The sequence below is a fragment of the Heterocephalus glaber genome, unplaced genomic scaffold, assembly GCF_053883595.1.
Source record: "Heterocephalus glaber isolate CG9 unplaced genomic scaffold, H.glaber_assembly_v1.0 deba00001610, whole genome shotgun sequence".
Taxonomy (NCBI): Eukaryota; Metazoa; Chordata; class Mammalia; order Rodentia; family Bathyergidae; genus Heterocephalus; species Heterocephalus glaber.
The window spans coordinates 4,592,486-4,609,052 of record NW_028258381.1 but is presented as its reverse complement, the minus strand read 5'-3'; the positions used below and the strand labels follow the sequence as shown (position 1 = coordinate 4,609,052).

The following is a 16,567-nucleotide window of genomic DNA, read 5'->3' as shown; positions in this document are numbered from 1 at the left end:
CATGTGACCTTTTGAGACTTTTGGTCTCATTTTGTAAATTTGTCTGTCATTTTACAAAACTTCCATTTTATTCTGGACCCATGATTTTTTTTAATATTAATAATCAAACCCAGGGCCTTTTGGATGTGAGGCAAGACCCCATGACTGAGTGAATCCTCAGCCTTTTTTAAAATTTGTACTTTGAGAACAAGTCTGCTTAAGTGGCCTAGGTTGGCCTGAAACCTGTGATCCTCTTGCCTCAGTTTTACTAGTAACTGGGATTATAGGTGTGCACCAACACCCTTGGTCCTACAAGAGATTTTTAATTAAGATGATTTAAATCATTTGGTTTTCTTTAAGTTAAAGAAGCACTGCTTTACTTTTCATTGGCATAAGTGTAAATTATGTTTACATTTTTAATGTAAGATCATTCCATTTGTAACAGGTTTTGACAATCAAGCTGTATGCATTCTGTCTAAAAGTGCTTGAGAACTGAACAAAAATGGACTATCTAAAATACTAAGTGTATGAACACTTAATTGATAATTACTACAAATGAATCACCTAATATAAGAATTAACACAATGAAGAGATCTCTTGTGTGACACTTTATGGATGATTAGTTGTTTGTTGGATAGCTCATATATACATACACACACACACACACACATATATATATAAAATATACATTTAAGTATAATATATACTTAAGTATATAAGAGTTTTAAGTTTAATATATACCTAAGCTCCAATTGAAATCTTATATTGATACAGTACCTTTTCCCATTCATCAAATCTGGATCTTTCTTTTGGTGAACTACTGTGTCTTTTTTTGATGATACAAATGTTTTAGGATACCTATCTTGCTCTCTCTAAAGGTTTTTCTTTGTCTTCTTGCCACAACAGAAAAGCCTTTCTCAGCTAGGCCTGCGGGTACACACCTGTAATCCCAGCACTCTGGGAAGCCAAAGCAGGAAGACTACAAGTTCAAGCTCAGCCTGGTCAGCTTAGTAATTTAATGAGACCCTGTCTCAGTGTAAAGGCACAAAAAAAAAAAGGACTGGAGATGTAGCTCAGTGTGAAGGCTTTAAATTCAATCTCAAACACAAAAAGGAAAGAAAAGAAAAGAAGAAAAGAACCTTTCTAGTGTTATGTATAATAGCCCTACCACTGCTAGCTATTAGATTTGAGGGAAAAATATTTTGAATGCTTTACTTCATTTTCATGAGTCAGCAGGGGTCCTGAACAGGAGGTGAGCAGCAGGTGAGTTTCACCTGGACTTTTAGCCACTGTCCATCAGTGGCTTTATCACCTGAACACCACCTTCTTTTGGCTCAGTGGTGACATTAAGACTCTCATAGGGGCACAAACCATCATGAACTGCATATAGAAGGCATGTAGGTTGCACTTTCTTTTGAATCACCCCAAATCACCACCCTTGTCCTTCTAAGTCTGTGGAAAAATTGTCTTCCATGAAATCAGTCCCTGGTTCTGAAAAGGTTATGCTAGTGTGCCACACTTTTCCAATGGGTGTTTCATGAAACTGTAGTCTTTTGTGATACATAATGAAGATAAAAAGCTTTTGAGGTCAAATAGTTTGAAAAGCCTACTGGTAGACCATCCTCTAGGAGGCTCATAGTGCAAAACAGAATGTTAAAGTGTTAGGCTTTATGGTTAAAAAATACTGATTAATTTTGTTTCAGCTAGTTTTCCTTAAAATTGTCTTTGGACTGTTTGTGCAGTATACTTACACCCATGGAACACTGGTTAAAACAAGATCCATTTTAATAAATACAGAGTCATATGCCCTCATTTTTAAAAGTGGTAATTTTGAAACAGTTAGATTTCACTGTTCCATTTTCAGCTTTAACACTTCTAGCTAGTTTTCTACAGGTGAGTCCTGTTTTCCAAAATACTCGATTCAAGCTGGGAAGGGTGTCATATGCTTATGAGCTGAGTACTCTTGAAGGCTGAGGCAGGAGGATTGCAAATGTTTTTTTGCATTTAGTTTATTGGTACATTTTAGGTATACAATACAGTTACATTCATCATTGGGATTTTATACCTTTAGATGGTGTATCTTGGTTCTTATTTTTTCCCTATTTCCCTGCCCTCCCTTCACCCCCTCCACCCTTCCCTATTTACAAAGACTTTGTTTCCATGTTTTTCCTTTTCTCATATTTTTTCTTTTCTCTTCTTTCCTTTCCCCTTCCCCTCCCACTTTCTCTATCCCTTTGGACCTTTTCTTCCTATTTCAAATTATCAATTATCTATTTTGATTCTTATTCACACTTTTATTTTTTCACACTAGAGAAACTATTCGGTATTTACATAAGTGTCCTATGTATTTCACTTAAGAATATGGCCTCAATGTGCATCCGCTTAGCTATGAATGTCTCTAGTTTCTTGTTCTTTATGGATGAGTAGTACTCCATTTTATGAAAAAAAAAAACACATCTTCTTTATCCAGTCTCCAGTTGATGGGCAATTGAGCTGTTTCCAAGTTTTAACTATTACAAACTGTGCTGCCATAAACATGGGTACACATTTACCACTGTGGTATGATTCTTTTAATTCTTTTGAGAAGATACCCAGTAGAGGAATAGCTGAGTCAAATGGAACTTCCAATCCTAGTTGTTTGAGATATCTCTATATTGATTTCCACAGTGGTTGCACCAGTCTACACTCCCACCAGCAATGAAGAAGTGTTCCTTTCTCCCTACAATCCTGCCAGGATTTGCTATTGGTTGATTTCATGATAGCATCTATTCTTTCTGGAGTGAAGTGGAATCTCAGCATTGTTTTCATCTGCATCTCTCAAATGACCAGTGGTGTTTAACATTTTTTCATATGTTTATTTTCTGCTTTTACTTCTTTGCCTGAGAAATGTCTATTCATTTCAGATGCCCATTTTTGAATTGTGTCTTTGTATTTGAGGGGTCTGAGATTTTGAGTTCTTTATATATTCTAGACAGTAGACCTTTGACTGAGGAACAGCTTTTAAAAATTTTTTCCCACATTGTGGGTTGTCTCTTAGCTCTGTTGTTGGTTTCTCTTGCAGTGCAGAAGCTTTTTAATAAGATGAGATCCCAGTTGTTGATTCTTGTGCTAGTTCCTGAGCTACTGATGCTTTGTTCATACAGTCCTTTCCTTTGCCAATGTCTTTGAGAGTTCTACCTAACTTGTCTTCCAGCAAGTTTAGTGTTTCTGTTTTAATATTTAGATCTTTAATCCACTTTGATCTTAGTGTAGTGCATGGTGGTAGGTATGGGTCTAGTTTTAACTTTGGCAAGTTGAAATCCAGTTTTTCTAACACCATTTATTAAAGAGCCTATCTTCTCCAGTGAGGATGATTGGCTCCTTTGTCAAAGATGAGGTAGCTGAGTATGTCTAGAGTTTCTTCTGCATCTTCTAATCTATTCCACTGATCCTTGGGTCTATTTATTTGTCAGTGCCAAGCTGTTTTTATCACAGTAGCTTTGTAGTACAGTTTCAAGTTGAGAATTGTGATACCTCATGGCATGACTCTGTTGCCTAGAATTGCTCTTGCTATTCTAGGCCTCTTCTGGTTCCAAATGAACTTTAGGATTGTTTTCTCTAGTTCTGCCAAATATGCTGTTGGAATTTCAATCGGGATTGCATTGAATCTGTATAGCAGTTTTGGAAGTATGGTCATTTTCACTATATTGGTTCTTCCTACCCAGGAACAGGGGATGTCATTCCATTTTCTTATATCTTGTTCGATCTCTTTTTTCAGAGTGCTGTAGTTCTCAATGTAGAGGTCTTTTGCTTCCCTCGTTAGATTGATTCCTAAATATTTCATTTTTGGGGATACTATTGTGAAAGGGATTGTTTCCCTAATTTCTCTTTCAGTGAGTCTGTTATTTGTGTACAAGAAGACTATTGATTTTTGAGTGTTGACCTTGTATCCAGCTACTCTATTGAATCTGTCAATTAAGTCTAGAAGTCTTTTGGCAGAGTTTTTTTGGGTCTTCTATGTGGAGTATCATATCATCAGCAAATAATGACAGTTTAACTTCTTCCTTTACTATCTTTATTCCTTTCATTTCTTTCTCCTGTCTAATTGCTGTGGATAATGTTTCCAAAACTATATTGAACAGGAGTGGTGATAGTGGACATCGTTGCTTTGTTCCTGATTTTATCGTGAAGGTTTTCAGTTTTTGACCATTTAGTATGATGTTGGCTGTTGGTTTTTCACAGATAGCCTTTATCAAGTTGAGATAAAGACCATGGATTCCAATCTTTTGCAGGGTATTTTTCATGAATGGGAGTTGAATTTTATCGAATGCTTTACTGCATCTATTGAAATGATCATATGGTTTTCTTTCTTCCTTGACTCTGTTAATATAATGTATTACATTTATTGATTTACGTATGTTGAACTATCCTTGCATCCTTGGGATAAATCTGACTTGGATAGGACAGGGTGTATGATCTTCTTGATGACACTCTGTATTCTGTTTCCCAGTATCTTGTTGAGGATTTTTGCATCTATATTTATTATGGATATTGGCTTGTTGTTCTCTTTTGTGGTTGCATCTTTCCCTGGTTTTGGAATCAAAGTAATACTTGCTTCCAGGAATGAATTTGGGAGTATTGCTTCCCTTTCAATTTCACTGAAAAGTTTAAAGAGTAGTGGCAATAGTTCTTCTCTAAATGTTTTGTACAATTCAGCAGTGAAGCCAAAAGGACTTGGGCTTTTCTTTGTTGGTAGATTTTTAATTATGTTTTCAACCTCACTGATTGTAATTGGGGTGTTTAGAATTTTTATATCTTCTTTGCTCAACTTTGGAAATTCATATGTGTCTTGAAATCTGTCCATTTCTTCCATGTTTTCCATTTTATTAGAATACAGTTTCTTGAAATAGGTATTGATGATCCTCTGGATTTCTGCTGGATCTGTTGTGACTTCACCTTTTTCTTTCCTAATTGCATGTATTTGAGCCTTTTCTTTCCTTTTTTTGATAAGGTTGGCTAAAGGTTTATCAATTTTATTTATTCTTTTGAAAAACCAGCTCTTTGATTCATTGACGTTTTGTATTGTTCTCAGTCTCCATTGAATTGATTTCTGCTCTGATCTTTATAATTTCCTCCCTTGTATGAGCTGTGGATTTGTCTTGCTCTTCTTTTTCTATGAGCTGAAGATTCGGCATTAGGCTGTTTATTTGAGCTCGCTCTGTTTTCCTAGTGTAGGCATTCACTGCTATGCATTTCCCTCGTAGAACTGCTTTCATTGTTTCCCATAGATTCCTGTGTGTTGTATTGGCATTATCATTTATTTGTAAAAACTGTCTAATTTCTTCTTTAATTTACTCTGTGACCCATTGGTTGTTTAGGAGAGTGTTATTCAATTTCCATGTGTTTGTGAAGTTCTTGTAGTTTCTTATGCTATTGATGGTCTGATAATATACACAGGATAACTTCAATTCCTTTGGATGTACTTAAACATGTTCTATGAGTTAGTATGTAGTCTGTTTGGGAGAATGACCCACGTGCAGCTGAAAAGAATGTATATTCTGATTTTGTGGAGTGGAACACTCTGTCCATGTCTATTAAGTCCATTTATTCAAAATCATGGTTCAGTTCTAGTATTTCATTGTTGATTTTTTGTCTAGGTGATCTGTCTATTTGTGACCGTGGGGTATTGAGGTCCCCCACTACAACTGTATTAGTGCTTATTTGGGTTTTCATGTGCCCTAATACTTGTTTTGTATAGTTGGGGGCATTAGTATTTGGTGCATATATATATATATATATATATATATATATATATATATATATATATATGCTTGTCATCTCTTCCTTTTGGAAGAGATGTAGTGACAAGGATGTAATGACGTTCTTTGTCTCTCTTAATTAGTTTTGGTTTAAAATTTATTTTGTCTGCAAATAAGATTGCTACGCCTGCTTTTTTCTGAGTTGCTGTAACATGGAGAACTGTTTTCCATCCTTTTACCTTCAGTCTTTGAGTTTCTTTTTGAACTGGGTGCCTTTCTTGTATACAGCATATTGTTGGATTTTGCTTCTTAATCCATTCTGCCAGTGTATTTCTTTTGATTGGTGAATTGAGGCCACTAACATTGATGGTTATAACTGATATATATTTACTTATCATTGTCTTGTTATTTTCCTCTTGTTGGTTCTTTTTCATTTTTCCCCCTCTCCCTTTAATTTCTTTCCTTGCCTGATGAATTTGCTCTGTTGGGCCTCATGGAGTTGTGACCTTCATTGTCTTTTTCTAGGACATTGTTTAGAATTTTTTGGAGTGCTGCTTTTGTATTCATGAAGTTTTTCCGGTGTTCTTTGTCATGGAAGTATCTTATTTCCTCATCAATTTTGAAAGATAGTTTTATATGATACATCATCTAGGTTAGAGGTTGTTTTCTTTCAGGGCTAGAAATACTTTACTCCAGTCTCTCCTTGACTTGAGGATTTGTGTTGAAAAGTCTGCTGTGATTCTGATAGGCTTTCCTTTGCATGTGATTTGTTTCATTTCCCTAACTGCTTGTAGTATTTTGTTCTTCTGTTGGGCTTCCAGAATCTTGATTATTATATGTCTAGGTGTAGATTTTTTTTTGATCATGGCTAGTTGGAGTCTTATATGCCTCACTTATCTGTATGTCAAATTCATTTGCTATGTTTGGGAAGTTTTCTGTTATTAATTCTGTGAACTTTTTTATGTCACTTGGACTTCCTCCTGCTTTTTCATGGACTCCTATCCATCTTATATTATTCTTCTTTGTGTCATCTAGGAGCTGTTGGACTGATTTCTCATGGTCCCTTACTAGTTTTAAGAGATCTCTCTTTTCATGGTCACTGACCACCATCCTGTCTTCTATATCTGATATTATGTCTTCAGATTGGCTCAGTCTGCTGTGTATGCTTTCAATAGAGTTTTTAATCTCCTGGATATCTGTTCAAACCTGTTTCATGGCTTCAATTTCTTTCCTATGTTGGGCATTCACGGTTTCCATCATGGTCCTGAACTCATCTTTTTTTATCTGTTTCTGTTCTAGGGGCTCTAATCATATCTTTCATTGTGCTCACCATTTCTGTAGTTATCTGGGAAATTATTTCTGTATTGAATTTTTCTAGAGCCTCATCCATCTGTTTTGTTACTTCCTGTGCTATCAGTTCAAGGTGTCCAGGTCATTGGTTATCAGACTTTTCCACCTCATTTCCCCCATAATTTGCCTTTGGTGGGCTGGAAGTCTGAGTTTCTGCCTTGCTTAAATTTATTCTCATTTCTATTTTTGTTGTTGGTACTGTCCTTGGTTTAATTTCTGGACTGATATTTCAATATTACTTATTGTAAGTATCTTTGTTGCATGGATTTAGAACCCTTACAGAATGATCGCTTCTCAGAGGTGACTTCAAGATATAGCTGATCTCTAGGTTTTGAGTCTCTAATGATTGAAGCTATATCATTGTCATTATACCAGGAAGGACAACCGATAGGATCAATCACAACACCTTAGCCCAAGTGATACAATCAGCAACACCATACCATCAAGCACAGCTCAGAAATAACTATTTGTGGTTGTTACTAATCTATCACCTTTAACTGTGTGTATTAAATCAAAATAGTGGACCTGCACAAAATATGCTTATAGTGAATAAACTCTTCATTATAGCAACTTTACCCTTCAGGATAGGGACTTAGAAGGAGTTGGGGAAGGAGGGATAGATAGGTAGAAGGATAGGGAAAGGTTAGCAGTGAGGCCAGAGGACAGAGGAAGATGGCACAAACTCTAGGAAACTGTAGAAGACAAGAGGAAAAGACAGAATGAAAGAACAAAGAGGAGAACAGAACAACCTAACAGCAAAAGGGGGGCTGGAAACTATATTTACTTTCTTTCAAAACTAATGAAGATCAAGAGAAGGAAAAAGAAAAGAAAAAAAAAGAAGGAAGCAATCTGAATTAGGGCCAGAACAGGAAAAAAAGGGAGATGAAGAACAATGTGGGAGAACAAGACAGTGAGAGAGCAAGAAAGAAAAGAAAACGAAGAAAGAGAAAAAAAATTTGAAGAGTAGAAAAAATTAAAAATAAGAGAAAAAAATAATAGTTTTGAGAATAACAGATAAAGAATAAAAATGAAAGGCCTCCTTCAGGGTATGCCTCTGCTGTCACAATAGACAATGTGGACAGCAGTATGCAGATACAAGTCAATTAGTCTCAGCAAGCCAGTAGCAGACCCTTAAGATTCAGGCTGATTGCTGGCTGCAAGTCCAAGTTGAGTTTCCTGTCCTCCTACAGGGTTGAACTCTGCAAGGTTCTACTGCAGGTTCCAGCTGCCCTTCTCCTTAAGAAATAGTCCATGTTCTGATGGGAGGTAATGTTCTCTCCAACTTACCAACTACAGTGGTCTGGTGTGTCTTTATTGCAGAGATTCTCTTCACTTTTCCAGTGGGCTTCAATTTTCATCAAGGAGCCTGAAAGAGGCCCTCTTTCTGTTGTTCACTTCTGCTCTATCTTCTCGAGCTCAGGACAATGGCCTTTATGACCCCCTGTACCTCTGCAGTGTGGAACTAGGTACCAAAGCAGCCAGTAGGCAGAGGGGTGGGGGCTGGGGTGGTGCTGCAAGTGCCTGAGCAGCTCCGCTGGTTGTTAGGAGACAGGGTGGGGGCAGGGGGTGGGGGGTGGGGGTAGCCCCAGCTCCATGTGGCTGAAGTTCTCTCCTGTCAGCTCTCTGGGAGGATTGCAAGTTTGAAGCTGTCTCAGGCAACTTAGCAACTTAATAAGTCTATATCTCAAAACAGAAATAAAAAGTGCTGGTGATGTAGCTTGATGAGATGCCCTGCGTTCAAGCCCCAGTACCACACAAACACACACACACACGCACACATACACACAAAATACATTTTTTAAACCCTCCATTTATTGGCTCTGTTTATAAAATAAGGATATAATATTATTTTATAAGTTAAAGTATACAACATTATTTTTATATTAAAATGATAGTCAAAATTAAATTAGAATAATTGAAAATAATATGCCATATGTTAATTAATATTGTTTGCATAACTAACAAACTATTTTATTTATAATGCTCTTTTTTTGGTTTCTGTAATTGGACTCTGCACTCCTTAAAGAAAAAGAATAATGTATTAAAGTGATTTCTTTCTATCCTCATAACTACTAATTTGCTTGGTTTATAATATTTTGAAGTCACTATTAATAATGATTGGGATACTATTTTTCATCACCACATCCACAAATGTTTTGATCATTTCATTTCTAGTCACATACTTTTATGCAAGTTGAATAGTTGGTTGAATAATACTGTGAAGTACTTTTCACAGAAACCACTTGCACAACAGGTTGTCTGCTGGGGTATATTCATTGATTGACTCTAAATAAAGAATTCTATTTTGACTGCAGTTAAAGGTCCTGACTTATGTAAGTCCTGACTTATGTATTCAACATCCATTGTTTGGATGTTGAATGCCCACCAGAGGTTCATCTTTCAAAGTGCTGCTTCCTAGGTAAGGAAGGCTCTGATAGGAGGCTCTGTGGACCTCTAGGGAGAGAGCCTTCTGAGAGCTCATAGATCCCTGGAGGGGTGCTCTTGAAGGGGATGATGGGACTTTGGCACATGAGCAAACCACACCTATGGGGCCAATAAATCATGGATTGGAATACCTAAAAATTGTGAACCAAAATAAACCTTTTCTCTTCATAAGTTAATTTTGTCAGGTATTTTGTTATAGTAATGGAAAGCTTACAAATATAGATCTATTGTTCTGTCTGGTCAAGATCTTTTTAAATTTCAACTATAAAGCTCTCTTTGAACTTTCTTTCACCTTTTTATTTTCTAAGAATGTGAACCTGCAATTTAAGACATGATGAAAATGGTAAAAATAAAAAACCAGTAGAAGAGTCTATTCCTATTAATTTTTTGTATTTATTTCTGAATGAACTCATACAATATTTTTATTAATGAGCAGTTTTAGAATATTTATGTGTATTGATGCCTAGCTCACTAGATTTCATAATTTGGGAAATTTCAGTATTCTTAAAAATGGAACATTGGTCTATCTTGAACCTCTGAAATTTTTCTAACTATACTTGAAAAAATACTGTCAATGTTTTTGTAGCTACATCTGCTTACTGTTTCAGTATTCTGTTGTATAATTTGGCTAAGTCTTTACTTATTTTAACACATGCTGAAATCTGCTCTTTGATCCAGGAATTTTACTGAAATTTTTCTCTATCATTTGAATTGATTAACAGACTCTAATGTGTGTGTATATATATATACATATATACATATATACACACATATATATATTTGCTAGGTATTCTCTTACGTTGCCTTACATATATACATATATGTGTGTATATGTATATATCTATTACATATTTATATAATATATGTATATATATTTGCTAGGTATTCTCTGCCTTTCTAAACTCTGCAGTGGCAAAGTCTTTTGTGTAATTTATTGAGTGTTATTTTGAAAAATTCAATTCAGTAAATTGAATTTTAATTCAGTCATATCAAGTTTATATTTTTGAACATCCAATATTAAGTACTTTGATAAATTATGATTTTCATCTTCTAGGGCTATGTTATCTCTCTATCTCCTCCATATATATATATATATATATATATATATATAAATATTAGCAGAATATATATATATATATTCTGCTAATATTTTTTCCCAATTATCTGCTTCACTCTCTAAAACATTCACGCTCACACATGTATACTTACATTTTGAATTTATATACCATTACTCAGGTCATAGACTCTGACAAAATACCTCCTCTGCCTTTGAATTAGATATTTCATTACTTCCAGGAGTTCTTTATTTTGCACTGTAAGAAAATACAATTTTGTGCCTTATTTTTACCTATAGATACAGGATTTAGTTTTAGCACTCTTTTTTATTCCAAAGAAAGATGTTTAAGTGATAGAATACACCGAAATGCAAATGTGTCTTATAAAATATTGTAGGTTTCTATGAAGGATTTCAAGTAGCTCTAATTTAAATGTAAAACACTAACATCTAAAACTACTAAAAAACATGGGAGAGATATATTGGTCTCTTCAAAACTTTTTGGATATGACTCCAAAATTTCAGGAAACAAAATCGAAAATTGACATTTTTCACAGAATTGTAAAAAAAAAAAAATCAGAAAATTCATAAGGAAACAGAGAAGACCAAGAATAACCAAAGGAATCCTGAGCAAAAGGAGCAAGGCTGGAGCCATCACAATACCTGATTTCAAATTATTCTACAAAGCTTTAGTAATAAAAACAGCATGATTAGCATAAAAGTAGACATAAGACCAGTGGTGTAGAACAGAGGACACAGAAACCTGGACATCTACAGCCATCTGCCTCTTGGCAAAGGAACCAAAAATGTGTGTTGGGCAGAAGACAGCCTCTTTAATAAATGGTGTTGGGGAAACTAGATATTCATGTATAGAATATCCAGAAGATTGAAACAAAATCCCTATTTCTCACTCTGTACTAAAATCAATTCAAAGTAGATCAAAGACTCTGGAAATTTTGAAACTTCTAGAAGAAAACACATGAAACCATAAGCACAGGCAAAGACTTTCTGAGCAGGATGCCTGTTGCACAGGAAGTTATAGCAAGAACAAATAAACAGGAGTACATCACATTAAGCTTCTGCACAGCAGGAAAAACAATCAACAGAATGAAGAGACAACCTGAATAATGGGAGAAAATCTTTGTGAGCTACAATTGAGAGGATCAATATCTAGAACATACAAAGAACTCATTAAACAACACCAAGAAAAAATATCTAGATCAATAAATCAGTAAACAAATTAAACACGCAACACTTAAAAGAAGTACAAATGGCCAACATGCATACAAAAAATGTTTCGCATCTTTGGCCATTAGGAAAATGCAAATAAGAACTGTATTGACAATCCCCTTCACGCCAGTCAGAATGGCTATCATCAGACTACAAAAACTAATAAATACTGGCAAGGATATGAGGGTGGTGGGTGGAGAAGAAATCCTACTACACTGTTGATGGTAGTGTTAGTACAGCCATTGTGGAAATCAATATGGAGATTCCTCAAGAAAAGAAAAATGGAAATACCATATTACCAAATAATACCATTCTCTGGTATATGCCTGAAAGAATTAAAGCCAGTATACTTTAGGATGCCTGCATACCCATGTTCTTGTGGCACAACTAGCAATAGCCAAGATATGGAACCAAAAAATTTCAAGAGGAGAAGATGGCAGATTAGAGAAAAATTTACAAATCTATGGAAAGAATTCAAGTTTAAAGTACAAAGAGGCATATAGAACCTGAAATTGCCACAACTAGATAACTTTCCACAATACATCGCAATCAAAATTCCAGAAATCCAACAAGAAAAAATACTAAAAGCTTTTAGGGAAAAAAAAGAAAGTAACCTATAAAGGCAAACCTATTAGAATAACAGCAGATTTCTCAGCATAAGTGTTAAAGACCAGGTGAGCATGGAGCAGTGTTTTAACCCCTAAAAGAAATGGTTGTCGGGAAGGGGATTTAATTCAGTGGTGCTGCGCCTGCCTCATAAGTACAAGGTCCTGAGTTTGATCCCCAGTACCAAAAAGAAAACAATTGTCAACCCAGAATTCTATATTGTACAAAATTAACCTTCAGAATTGACAGAGAAATGAAGACATTCATAACAAAGAAATCCTAAACAAATACTTGACCTCTAAACCAGCATTGCAGAAAATACTTAAAGGAATCCTAGACAGAGACAGGGAGGCTACTAGTACCAAAGAGCCCAAAGGAAAGTATACATCTAACTAGGAGAGTAGTGAAACACAAGGGAAAAATAAAGGAATTGCAGTGGAAAAATAATGCAGTGATAGGATTCAGTAAAGAGCTTGTCATAACTCACAATGCTGGTGGTCTTAACTCTTCAATCAAAAAAGACTCAGATTGGATCAAAAAATAAATTCCAAACATATATTACTTGCAAGAGACACACCTCATCTAAAAGAGGCTCATAGACTGAAGGTGAAAATATGGAAAATAATATTCCATGAAAACAAAGCCTGCAAGCAAGCAAGAGTAGTTATCTTATTTTTAGACCACCAGTCTTCAAGCCAAAACTTTTCTGAGAAGAACAAGATGCCCACTAATGTACTGGTAAAAGTAACAATTCAATAGGAAAGGTAACAATTGTAAATACTTATGCACCAAATGTTGGCACACCCATATCATAAAACAAAAGCTACTGGACACAAAAAGACAGATACAAATATGATAGTAGCAGGGGACTTCAATAACCCACTCACAATTAGACAGATCAGCCAGATAAAAAACAAATGTCAGTATTAAACCACGGCATAGAAGAAATGAATTTAACCAATATCTAGAGAATGTATCATTCAACAACAACCTCTCCCTATTTGAAAATACCTAGGAATTAGCCTAACCAAGGAAGTGAAACATTTCTACAAAGAGAACTAGGGTACTCTGAAAAAAGAGCTTGAAGATGACATCAGAAAATGCCAAGTGTCCCCTGCTCTTGGATTGCAGAGCCAATACATTGGTCTCAAAATGGCCACACTCCCTAAACAGTTGCATAGATTCAATCCAGTCCCAATCAAACTACCAATGGTATAACTCATGGATCTAAAGACCCAGAATAGCAAAGGCCATAGTGAGTAATAAGAGCAAAGCAGGAGGCATCGCTGACTTCAAGCTACATTACAAAGCAATAGTGATAAAAAATGATCCAGTTTCAATCTTCTGGACACAGATAACCAGTTTTCCCAGCACCATTTGTTGAATAGGCTATTATTCCTACAACACATGCTTTTGGCTCTTTTGTCAAAGATCAAATACCTAAATGTGTCTGGGGATGTTTCTGTATCCTCTATTCTGTTCCACTGATCTACAAGTCTGTTTTTGTTCCTGTTCCAGGCTAGCTACTCCTCAGACAAAGGAGTAATGTTTAGAACACATAAAGAACTCCAAAAATTAGATCTCTCCAAATAAAAGGCCTAATAGAAATGGTAATCAAAATTAATAAATTCTTTTTAAAAGAAGAAATGCGAATGGCCAATAAGTACATGAAAAAAAGTTCAGCATCACTGGCTGTTAGAGAAATGCAAATCAGAATGACACTGAGATTCCATCTTACTCCAGAAAGAGTGATTGTCATCAAGAACTCAAGAAAAAATATTAGTGCTGGCATGGTGGAAATGTAAACTACTATACTAGTTTAAATCAGTATAACTGCTATGGAAGTCAGAATGGAGATTCCTCAAAAAAAAAAAAAACAGAAATAGAAATATCATTTGATCTGGGTGTACTTCTCAAAAGAATTACAGTGGTACCTCACTTTGTAAACTTAATTCTTTTCACAATTCTGGTCGCAAACCAAATTGCATGAGAACTGAATCAAATGCAATTGTTAGATTCAGTTTTGACCTTATGGGGGACATCATATTAGAGTGATAAATGCATATCTATGTATATAGCATCACAAATCGTAATAGCTAAATCTTGGAAGTATTATATATGTCTATCAATAGATCAGTGGATAAGGAAAATGTGATATATATACACAATGGTATACTACTTAGCCAGAAAGAAGGATAAATTTAAGTCATTTGGAGAGAAATTGATACCCTGGAAACAACAATGCTAAATGAAAACAAACCAGAAATAATAAGTTAAGTATTTCATGGTTTCTCTTATATGAGAAACACAAATTGTCAGTAATTTAAAGGGCAAGACAAAAGAGGATGTTAGGAAACAAAGTGGTGGACCTTTTGAAGATGGAAACAGGATTTAAGGATGGAGTGAGATAGGAAAAAGGGAGATAGGAAAAAGATGAAGGGAAGAAGTAAAAAGGGTGGAGATACAATATGTATATGTACAACCTACCCGCAATCCATGTATTCATTATGGTATCACAAACATACTAATAAAAAAAAGACGTGGAACCAACTTAGATATTCATTGACTGATGAGTGAATAAAGAAAATGTGGTGTATATATATATATGTATATATATATATGCACATATATGCATATATATGTATGCATAGTGGAAGACTGCTCAGCCACAAGGAAGAAGACACTCATGCTATTTGCAGAAAAATGGATGGAATTAGAGATTATCATGTTAAGTGAAATAAGCCAGACTCAGAAAGGTACATATTGCATGTTTTACTTAATATTTGGAATCTAAAATAATGATAGGAAAGTAGGAGGAAGCCTATCATTAGACAGGAGGAAGGGAATAAGAGGAGGGAGACAAAGGAGGGTAGATGGGAGATGGATATAATTAAAATACGTTATGTGCATGTATGAAAATACAACATTGGAACTCAGTGTTTTATAAAATTAATATAAAAAAGATATATTTAAAGATAAAATGAATTCATCTTATTTTCCCTTAAGATGCCAGTGAAAGACATTTTCCTCAGAGAATATGTATATAAATAAAATTTTTTCTTTTCTTTATTATATGGAAAAATTTAATGCTAATGTAGAACTTTACCTTTAATTCTCTGAGACTAGGATTAGGTTAATAATATTTCATTTATACATCATACATAGTTAAAATGGAAAGAGTTCCAATAGGAAAATGTAATTTTAAAATCCAATTAACAATTTTAAAGTGTTGACTGCATCTGGTTTTTGTACACACAGGCAGACACACACCCTTTGACTTTTTAAAAAATATGTGTCACCTTCAAAATTTCTATCATCAAACTTGTAGATTTTATCTCTAGTATTTTGACTGAAACTCAGAAAAACTTGGTCAGAGTTGACTGCAGAGTTTAATGAAGTGCAGCTGACAATGCGTATATATTTTCACTTATGTAATGCCTACTTTCCCCAAGGCATTGCCTCTGAGAGTCTGGGTGGGGAGGCCAGCAGTAATTTAAACTGGTGTTTTATAGATGTGTTTTACGTTCAAGGCATCATCTGATGCATAAACCATTTACTTCATGAATTCTTTGACAGTGTTATGTAATTAAATTTAAATACTGGTAGATCATTTATGTCATCTCTTTTCCCACTTATTCAACTGAGACTTACAACTCCTAAAATCATATATTTTATTCCTCCCATCTCTGACCTCCCACATTTATGCCTACATATATTTAAATGTGTGCAGTTTAAAGGAGTGTCTTGATATTTATCCAACTCTTTATTTTTCTTGGTTAACAGTTAACACATTTGGTATCATTTCACTTCTTTAATCTTTTTCATAAAAGGCCAACAGCCCCAAATTTTGTATAGAAGGCACCATGCTCCAGTCACACTTCATATATTTGGTATTATTGGGAAATGAAGTTTCCACATCATTGGATTTTCCAGATAATGCAGCTGAGTTCAGCATGCTTTTCTGAGCTCCTACCATGTGGCAAGCACCGAGACCATGAGACCAAGTAAAGAAGCCCTCAAAGCTTGTAGCCTGGGGCTAGGGCTGTGGTGGGGCTGCCTCACACAGACTTTCACAACTAAAATACGGTCCGCTAAGCATCATGACATCAGTGTGCACTAAGTGTTGTGGAAATGCGAACAAAGGAAAAATTAATTCTTTATTTGG

General features: G+C 35.1%; 1 protein-coding gene across 1 annotated transcript in view; it reads left to right on the top strand.

Annotated features, from left to right (window-relative positions):
• Bmp5 (bone morphogenetic protein 5) overlaps positions 1-16,567 on the top strand; it is a 141,618-nt gene that overhangs the window by 51,150 nt on the left and 73,901 nt on the right. The window lies entirely within an intron of this gene.